Source organism: Theobroma cacao, chromosome 4 (assembly GCF_053813885.1).
Source record: "Theobroma cacao isolate CCN51 chromosome 4, ASM5381388v1, whole genome shotgun sequence".
In the NCBI taxonomy this organism is placed as follows: Eukaryota; Viridiplantae; Streptophyta; class Magnoliopsida; order Malvales; family Malvaceae; genus Theobroma; species Theobroma cacao.
Window position 1 is genome coordinate 25611789 of NC_142642.1, and position 11015 is coordinate 25622803.

At 32.1% G+C, this 11015-nt stretch overlaps 2 non-coding genes across 2 annotated transcripts; one reads left to right on the forward strand and one right to left on the reverse strand.

Annotated features, from left to right (window-relative positions):
- Positions 1–3418: 3418 nt before the first annotated feature.
- On the reverse strand, positions 3419–3525 carry LOC148763202 (small nucleolar RNA R71). Its single transcript, XR_016026136.1, has one exon. It is a non-coding gene; the product is annotated as a small nucleolar RNA R71 (small nucleolar RNA).
- A 6027-nt stretch (positions 3526–9552) lies between these two features.
- On the forward strand, positions 9553–9659 carry LOC148763203 (small nucleolar RNA R71). Its single transcript, XR_016026099.1, has one exon. It is a non-coding gene; the product is annotated as a small nucleolar RNA R71 (small nucleolar RNA).
- Positions 9660–11015: the final 1356 nt, after the last annotated feature.

Sequence of the window (11015 nt, forward strand, 5' to 3'; positions counted from 1 at the left end):
ACTTTTCATCCCATAAAATTTTCATTCCTGCTCTTTCACACAGTCTGCTATGTTAGAGGCAAAACCATCTAGTAATTGTAATTGTTTCACCTAAGCACACACAACTTTCCTTTACTCTTTAGTCAAATAGTATGAGGCTTTTCATTTAAAAAGTTTACCACTATTTGCAATTAAATGCAATTCTGACCGCTTACAACACACTTCCAAATCACGACAAGCCTTGATATTGTCTTTCGTCTTTCTTGGAACATCCATCATCATGTTGAATATATTGTCAAATACGTTATGCTTAATATGCATCACATCCAAGTTATGATGAATGAGATTCGTCTACCTATATGGTAACTCTTAAAATATGTTTTTTTTTCAGCCCAATTATGGGTTTGACCAGAACTTGGTGGCTTTTGGTCACCCACCTTTGTCCCACACATGATATTTGAAATTGACTCCAATCTTTCCAAGATCTCGGTATCAAATAATCAAGGAATTGGAGGGTTTTGTTCAACACATTTCTTGAATTTAGCACTTTAATGATCAAAAGGATGATCCGTCAGCAAGAATTATTGATGATAATAAAAAAAACAATGCTTTCTCTTGTACTCCAAGATGAAACTCTTTCCATGTTCCATGCAACATAGACATGATAAACGTCCATAAGTGTTTCACCCAGACAACATACTATATGTAGGGAAGTTATTAATGGTCCATAAGAGTGCTGCTTGGTGAACAAAATTTTGGCGAGTAAAGGCATCGTACGTGACCACTTTTTCGTCCCACAAAACTTTTAACTCATCTATCAAAGGTTGGAAAAACACATCAATGTTTTGTTCAAAACTTGTTTTATCCTGGATGATCATTTGGATAGTGTATGTTCACGTCACTTAGGTGATATGATTCCCAATTCAGGTAGACGTATACTAATTACCATATATAGCCAAATTAGAACACTAGCTCGATAAACCTTATTTAATTGATTACTATAGACATATAGTGAACCAAATAAGTTACTTATTTGTGCAAGCATCTTGATGGAGACTTGTACATAGCTTTGGATTCTAAGTTTGTGATAACTCTATGATATAGAGTTATTTAAGCTTAATTTTGATAGTAATTTAGTGTAGTTATTGTAGTAATGTATAAAAATTAGTAAGTTTTATTTAATTATTTTAAATTAGTTATTTTAGGTGAGTCAATCTAATCTTAGTTAATTTTATGCTTAATTTGGATTTAATATGGTTAAGATAGGTTGTTATTGATTTATTTGTGCTTTTGTAGGTGTTTGATGAAAGAAGAATTTTAGTGGAAGGAGAAAAGCAATTTTAAGGTGCAGACTTCTACTGCACATATTTCACTATTTTGGTCATAACTCTCTCTACAGAGCTTTAAATAAAGTGATTCTTTAACCATTGGAAAGATAAAAGAAAAATCTACAGCTTTCATGTTTATCACTTTGCCCAATTAGGATTAAAAGGTGGTAAAAATCTTATCAAAGTTGATGCACTGTAGTAGTCCTATAACAATTATGATTTTTGCTATTAAATGGTCCAAGCTGCAGCTTTAGAGGTAGTAGGCCATGGCCCATGTAATCTGATGAGGAAATCTGGATTGAGATTGACTTCTTTCTTCACCTAACTTGGTATAACTTCAAAGTCTTATGAAAATAACCTTCCGAAGGACTTTGAGAAGAGAACGAAACACCAGATTGACAGTTGAGAGTCAAGCCAAAAAGTCATTGAAGCTAAGGAGATTTAGAGATCAAGAATAAAATCCTTGGTTTTTTTTATCCTTTTGTTACTCTCTTATTCCCTTGGTTTTGTTTTTAATGTTTAAACTTTATTCAATGATGATGTGTGACTTGATGGGGAACTATAATTTTTATCTAAGATTATGATTGAACTCAATATGTAGTCTAATTTATTTATCTCTATTTTGCTTATGTTTGATGGATTTAAGTTGCTTATTTTATTCTGTTCTTAATACTTCTAATTGCCTGATCACTAATTAGATTGAATTGAAAACCTAAGCTAAACCTTGACGAAGGAGATTTACGTAGACCTTGAATAGAATAGCGTATGATCAAATGCACGTAGTTGATTAAGAGGTTTGATTTGCATATAGGGTAGACATACACCTATAAGCCATACATAGCTAAAATTAGAACACAAACTTAATGAATCTTTCTTCAATTCAATTTGCATAGACATATAGTAAATTAATTGAGAGATGTATTTTTATGAGAAACTCGACAAAGGCTTGTAAATAATTTAGGATTTTAAATTAGCAACTTAATCCATTAAACTAAGTTAAGAGAGAGAGAGAGAGAGACAATAATCAGATGAAGTATTAAGGGCCATCATAATCTTAAGTCTGGTAGTTAAGTGAGTTTTATAAAACAAATTTACTATTTAATTTTAGTTTCAGTTTATTAGTTTTAATTTTTTTTTATTAATTTTAAATTTAATTTTTTGGATAAGATTAAGTGGTACAATTTTAGTAGTTAACAGTAAGAATGTAAATAATAAGAGAAGCTAGTATCAAATGAAGTGTTGAATGAACCCATTATCCTAGGTTTAGTCTATTGCCTTTTCCAAGTAATTTTAATTTCTATTAGTTAATTTAGTGTTTGTTTTAATTTTGTTTTAATTAATTTTTTGAAAATTTTAGTTACTTAAATAAGATTAATATCATAAATTTTAGTACTTAGTAAAGATTTAGGAACAAATCTCTGAAGGAACGATACTCTACTTGTTCACTATATTACTTGTTTGTGAAAACGTGCACTTGTGTGTAAAATTAACAAGTTTTTGGTGCCATTGTGAGGGTTTTTGTTTTCTTTATTATTTGCTAATATTAAAATTTCACAAATTAGTCTTCATTTAAGTTTTCTTTTTTTGTTTTACAGGTGTGTTCTGTTGTTGTATGAGAAGAGCAAAAAGCTTGAAGATTATCTTGTGTGATCTAGAAATTGAGAGAACATTCCACAGACTTCAATGAGAAAATCAACAAAGTTTTACTCCAATAAATACAGTGGCTGATTAATAGGGTGAACAGAAAATCCAAGAATGCATAGTATCTAAAAATCATTGCTTAAGGGATTATGTTATTCCTTTGGTACCAGGAATTCCATCGAGTATTTGAAGGCCAGCTATTCAAGCAAACAATTTGAGATCAAGCTAGCAGCTATCATCACCATGATTCAAACCTCAGTTTGGAGGGCTTCTAAATGATGTTCCAAATGGCCATATACTTTTAAACATAATGGTGTCACAAATGATACAATTCGTTTGAGGCTTTTTCTTTTCTCATTAAGGGGAAAAGCTAAAGCATGGCTGAATGCGTTCCTTACTAGCTTAATAACAACATGGGATGGTCTTGCTCAAAAGTTCCTTGCCAAGTTTTTTCCTCTGGCTAAGATAGTAAAATGAGGAATGACAATACATCATTCATGTAGCAAGATTCTGAATCGTTGTACGAGGCTTGGGAAAGATACAAAGAATTACTTCAGCATTGTCTTCATCATGGTTTTCTAAGTGGCTTTAGTTAAAAACTTTCTATAATGGTTTGAGTGCGCATGTTCAAACCACCATTGATGCCGCTGTGGGAGGAGCTTTAATGGCTAAATCAATTGACGAGGCATACGATTGATTGGAAGAGATAGCTGCAAATAACTACCAATGGCCAACAAAGTGAGCAATGCAAAGGAAAGTAACTGAAATTTATGATGTAAATGTTTTTTTAGTATTATGTGCACAGGTAGTAACTTTAAATAAGACTCTTGAGTCTTTTGATACTAACTCCATCCAAAGTCCTTTTGTAGCTTTTGAACATTATGGAGATAATCATGTAAGACACTAATGTCCCAACTCAACAGAAATAGTGCAATTTGTGGGAAATATGTGGCAAAATAACCTTTAATCTAACGTGTACAACCTAGGGTGGAGGAATCATCCCAATTTCTCTTGGGCTAATAATCAAAGGTTGTAATCAACTACAAGGCCAAATGCACCTATCGAATTCCAACAACAAGCTAGAAACGTCTATCTTAGAAAAAAAGCCAGCTGTGGAAGATTTGTTAAAGTAGTACATGACACAAAATGCTAACATCATGCAAAATCAAACAGTTCTTATTCAGAGTCAAGCAGCATCACTAAAAGACCTTGAGACTCAGGTTGGTCAACTTGCTAATTTATTAAACAACTGACCTCAAGGAACACTACCTAGTGATATAGAGGTGAATCCAAAGAGAGAAGGTAAGGTACAAGTTATGGCGATCACCCTAAGGAGCAGAAACGAGGTTGAAAATAGTATTAGGCAAGCTAATCTTCAAGATAATCCTATTGAGAATGAAACAATGATTGAGACAACTGACAAGTAAATTCAAGAGAAGGAAGTAAAGGCAACTTTACCATCACCACCCTTTTCTCAACGCCTTAAAAAACAAAAGCTTGATAAGCATTTCCAAAAATTTCTCAAGGCATTCAAAAAGCTTCACATCAACATTCTTTTTGCAAAAGCTCTAGTGCAAATGTCGTCATATGTGAAGTTTCTAAAGGACATATTGACGAAGAAGATGAAATTGGAAGATTTTGAGATAGTTACACTGATTGAGGAGTGTAGTGCGATAATCTAGAATACGCTTCCACAAAAGCTTAAGGACTTAGGGAGCTTCTATGGCTTGATCAATTGGTAATGTTAATTTTTCAAAAGTTTTGTGTGATTTAGGTGTTAGTGTCTTAATTATTCCTTTGTTTGTTGCTAAAAAAATTGGATTGAAGGAGTTTCAACCCACTATAGTCAAATTTCAACTCACAAACAGAACAATAAGGTAGCCTTTCGAGATTATAGAGGATGTCTTGATTAAAGTGGGAAAATTATACATTCTTGTGGACTTGTACTTGAGATGGAGGAAGATCAAGAGATTCTGATCATACTAGGACGTCCATTCTTAGCCACTACAGGCGCTTTAATCAATGTAAAAGAAGGCAAAATAACTTTTAAAGTTAGAGAGGAGGTAGTTGAATTTACTATTTTCAATGCACCTAAATACCTTTCCTCCATAGCTTAATGCTATATAGTGGACTTAGCTAATAAGGGTAATCCTACTCCACCACTTACAAGTAAGCCAGCACAAACTCTTGCGTCAGAGCCACTGCCACCACATCTCAAAACTAAGCAATGTTATAATAAGCATGATCCACCACCTTGAGTTAATCTTGATTTTAAGGTGGGATAACAAGTGTTACTGACCAAATCAATCAAGCACCTTCCATGGAAACAATAATCAAAGTTGTTAAGTCCTTACAAGGTGGTTAAGGTCTATTTGTGTGATGCGATAGATATTTGTAATGAAGCCACTGAAACATTCGGAGTGAACGAGCAGCATTTCTAACATTACTTGGGAGGTGAATTGGATTGCTAAAGATCCTCAATTACTTCAATAGACAACAAAAATGGGATATCATAGTCAAGCTAGTGACTATATGAAAATGCTTCTTGGGAGGCAACCCAAGTTATATCTTTTTAGGTTTAGTTGTTATTTTAGTTAGTTTTTATTTTTCTATTAAAATAAGTAGTTATAACTTCTCCTTAGATTGTTTTGCTAAGTATGCAGGTTTGAAAAGCATGATGATAAGGTGAGAGAAAATTAAAGCTTTCAATGCACTGTCACCATTGATAGAGGAGTTTATTTTCCTTACTCTTTTTAACTTTTCACAATGAGGACAATGTGCAATTTAAGTTTAGGGGAGGGTTTTATTGTTATTAGTTTTTGTGATATTTTAGATTAGTTTATTTTCATTATTTTTTTAATTTTATACATATTTTAAGATTTTGAGTTAGATTTGTTGTGTCAATTTCTTTTAATTTACCTACCCAATGATGAGAACCTAGTTATATTCTATCTTAGTTCTTTGCCAATATAAATATTGTTTGAGTGTTATGTAAATTTTTATGCTAAGCTTTATTGTTAGGATGAGATTTCTACATTTTGAGTACTATGTCTTTTGCTTAGATTCATTATACGTACTTAGAGAAGGTTTATGTAAATGTGAATTTTTGAATTTTGTATTGAGTTCTAGAATTTGTTTGATTCTCTCTCGAGACGAAATCCTAGGCTATACTTAGTTAAGGAGATGATTTAGGCCATCTTAGGAGTGATTGGGCCTTTTTAGCCTTCCTTTACATAATGTATCCTTAATTTCCCCATTTAAGCCTAATGACACCTTTTCTTTGTTTGAATACTTAATTTTTAGCCTAGAACCTTATATTAATATTTCAACAATTCTTGCATCCCTCATTCTTAAGTGCATAAATCAGTTTAGGAAATGTTATGAGCTAGATAGTGAAAAAGATAGTAAAGATGAAAAATGATGAAAAGTTCAAAAATATAATTATATTCATCTCACTACCAAATAAAGAAATAAGTTTGGAGTAGTGAAATTTACAAAAAGAAAAAGGGAAAGAAAGAAGAAGAAAAAGAATGAAGTGTTGAACAAAAGAAAATTTGTGATGAAAACGGGGTACTCTAGGTGAAAGAAAATAATGCTTTGAATAGGTCTTAGAGTGAATATGTGTGTAAGGTGATTTGAGCTTTACATTATCCTATATCCAACATTAACCCCAACCATACATAACAAGCTAATTAAAGTCCTATTGATATTTAACCTAGTGTTAGTCTACATTAATGGAGAGAGATGAAAAGCAAACTTATGGAATTTGATTACTAATTTAATTTTGTATGAATATAAACTTATCCAAATTGTACAATGTTCTAGGTGAAAAGATTGCACACATACACGAAAATTCGCTTAATGATAAGCTTGCATTTGAATTGAAGCATGAACTTGAATAATATTTATGTGTTGTTTAGAGTTGAGCATTTGGATTAACATTTGAGGATATTATAGGTGATAATTGAATTGGTGCAATTGATTTCTTGTTAAGTGTTTTCTTCGTTCAAGTTATTGTATTTATTTTATGTTTTACTCACGGACTAGCAAAATCTTAAGTTTGGGGGTGTGATAACTCTATTATATATAGTTATTTTGACAAATTTTGGGAGCTTAAGTAGCTAGATCTTTGAGATTTTAGGTTCGGATTTTAACATTTGAGGTGTTTTTCTAGTTTAAGTTTGATTACATACTAAGTAGTTAATTTAAGTTATTTTAGTTTAATTTTGTGTTATTTTGTTTTAAATTACTTACAAGTAGTTATTACTGATTTCTCTTATTGCTTTTGTAGGAAATTTGATGAAAAGACTCCTTTGATAAAAATCTGTACGAGTATGGTGATGGCTTCATTTGTATATGTTTTGGTATTTTGACCATATCTCTCTATACAGTACTCCAAATGAGGTGATTCTTGGACCACTAGAACTCAAAGAGGAATGGCGATAACCTTTATGTTTACCACGTCTCCCAGTTCTGATCGGATCATGCTCAAAATATTTGCCTAAGTTGGAGCACTGCATAGTATGCATGGACTAAACATGATGCGGTATTTGGAGCATATCTTTCACTCCAAAAGTCCAATTGATGTGATTACTGAGCCATTGGAAAGTTACGAGATAGGGATAAGACTTTCATGTTGACCACTTCCCCAATTCAGATCATATCGAGGTAAAAATCATGTTGGTAGATGCTCAACTGATGCAGTTTTACACAAGGCAGCATGTAGAGGAAGGCCGTGGCCTTGAGTTACTTAAGGCTGCAGTGCTAAGGAAGCCAAGGCTGCAACACCGGTGAAAGGAAGGGCACCATATAAATTTCCAAGGCTAGAGCACTGTGATGCCAAGAAATCATGGCTGTGATGCAGATGATTTTCCAAAAATAAAAATTTGACGAGATTTTAGAAATTAAGTTACTTGGAACCTATTTAAGGAACCTTTTTAAGGGGTTTTAAGAGGGAGGCAAAAAGCAACTATTCTAAAGACAAGGAACCAAGAACAAAGAGGAAAACAAGAGAATTTGAGAGGGAATTGAGGTTACAAACCTTCAACAATTGGTTTCTTTCTCTATTGTTGTGTTTTTCTTATTTTCTTTGACTTGGATCCACGGCTAAATTGCTTTGGATATTGTTTTTATTAGATACTATGAGCCAAACTATTTTTCTAAGATTATGGTGGATTTCAATATGTAATCTGAATATTAATTTCTCTTTTATTTACTATGAATGGGTATAGTTTTGCTTATTCAAATATGTTTTCAATGCTTTTGATTGTTTAGCCAACAGTTAACTGATTTATGAATCTAATTAAGACTCAACAGAGAGATTTTAAATTAGACAAAGGTTTGAATATTGTATGTTCACTCACTTAGGTGATCTGATTTGTGATTCGGGTAGACATACGCCAATTGCCATACATAACCAAATTGGAACACTAGCTTAATGAGCCTTATTTAATTGATTACTATAGACATATAGTGAACCAATTAAGTTAGGTATTCGTGCAAGCATCTCGACGGAGACTTGTACATAGCTTTGGATTCTAGGTTAGTAAAACCACCCATGAATATAAATAATAAGAGAAGTTGGTATCAGATGAAGTGTTGAATGAACTCATAATCCTAGGTTTTAGTCTATTGTCTTTTCTAAGTAATTTTAATTTCTATTAGTTAATTTAGTGCATGTTTTAATTAAGTTTTTGAAAATTTTAGCTAAATAAGATTAATTTGTCATAAATTTTAGTACATAGTAAAGATTTAGGAATAAATCTTTGTGGGAACAATACTTTAGTTCTTTACTATATTACTTGTTTGCAATAGTGTGCACTTGCGTGAAAAATTGATCACAAGTTTTTGATTGTTCTTTACCTTTGGGATTGACTTGAGTATCACTTGGCAAGGCACCTTGGGTCTATTATTAATGGAACTAGCAAGTTGTCCCATTTGAATCTCAAGATTTTGAATTGATGCTACTTGATTCTGAATGATTTTACCATTCTTTGTCATGTAGGCATCAGTCTTTGTCATGAAGGCATCAGTTTTTGTCATGAATTACATGAACATCTCCTCTACAATAAGCTTTTTCTTAAGGGCAAGAGGTCTTGCTTATGGTGGAAAACCAAAAGGAATGTTTGACCTTGAATTTGAAGGTCCTAGGTTATTATTCCATAAGAAGCTTGGATGGTTCCTCCAACCAAGATTATAGGTATTGAAGTATGGGTTATTTTGTTGTATGTTAAAGTTCCTAATAAACTGAACTAATTCAGGATTGGATGGACATTGATCACTTGAATGGCTTTTGCCATAAAAATCAAAAGTTATAAAAGGAGTTTTGGACAGCATTAACTCTTATTGTGTCAAATCTTTTGTCAATGCAACTACTTGTGCAATCAAAGCATTTAGTGCATCAATCTCATAAACACCAACATTTTTTCTAGAACTAGATCTTTTTGAAGACCATTGGTAATAATTGGATGCCATATCTTTTAACAAATTATCAGTGTCATCAGGTTTTTCACCCATTAATGCCCTATCAACAACTACATCAATTGTAGATCTGATTGAACTGACTAACCCATTACAGAATGTTTGAACTTGAAGCCATTAAGGAAACCCATGATGTGGACATCTTCTACGCAAATCTTTGAATCGTTCCCAAGCCTCATATGAGGATTCATCATTAAATTGTGTGAATGAAGTTATATCATTCCTCAATTTTGTAGTCTTTGCAGGCACAAAGAATTTTGCCATGAATTTTTTAGCCAAATCCTCCTATATAGCAATAGATCCAATGGGCAGTGAATTTACCTAACTCTTTGCCTTATCCCTTAGTGCAAAAAGAAAGAGTCTGAGTTTAATAACATCATTAATCACCCTATTATATTTGAAAGTGTCACGGATTTCCAAAAAATTAACCAGATGGGAATTAAGATCATCACTAGGTAACCTACCAATTTGAATACAAGACTAAATCATTTGAATATATGCAGGCTCAAAATTATTTTCATTGATAGAAGGTCATTTACTGCTTTGGTGCAAGCCTTGCAAAAAGGGAACAATATAATCCTACAAAGCTTTGCTCTCTTGAATAATCTGAAAGCCAACATTGTTACCATGATTATTATTATCTTCTACCATTGTTTGGTTTAGATTTTAAACTTGCAAAATTTCCCTTTGAAATCTTTTAAAAGTTCTTTTTATCTCTAGATCAAAAAGAATAAGATTCAAGTTTCTCCTTCGCATACAATGACTAAAGATGCTTAAAAACAAGAAAAATAAAATTTAAATAAATAACAAAGAGGTTTGAATTAAGACTAAATTTGCTTGGTATTAATATTAGTAAAAATTTAAGAAAATAATTCCTCGAAAATAGTGCCAAAAACTTGGCAGTTAAATTCTACCTACGTAAGTATACGTATCGAATAAACAGTAAATTAGTAAGCAGAGTACAAATCCCTCAGAGAATTGTCCTAAAAATTTACTAAGTGTTAAAATTAAAACAATTTATTTTATTCAAATAATCAAAATTTGAATAACTAATTAAACTAAAAATTAATTAAAAAAACTTAACTAATTAACACTAATTAAAAATCTACGTAAAAATATAATTGAGAAAAAATAAAATCAGAAAAGCCTAAGATTACAATATCCATCACACTTCATTTAAATCTTACCTCTTTTTCTTAACTTATTTCAATGGGATGAATTGCTAACCTAGAGTCCTCAATTATTGATAATGCTCTCTCAAGTCTCTTTTTGTCAAACCCTGTTCTATAAAATAATTACGACATCATTTACATGCTCAATAGAATGTTTGCATGTTTAGGAAGTTCGAGGAATCGTTAAAAGACGATATTGCCCCTAAAGGTACCATTAAGTCGATTAAGCCTCGAACTAGTTCAAATAGGAATTTTGAGGTGAAATTAAGACTTTCACAGTTCAGAGATGACTCAAAATGGTAATTCGGAGTTCGAGGATCAATTTGGAGTCAAATCAAAATTTTCACTATCTAGGGGCAAAATGGTCATTTGCCACCTGGGGATAAAATGAGAATTTTGAGAAAAGATTTTTTTG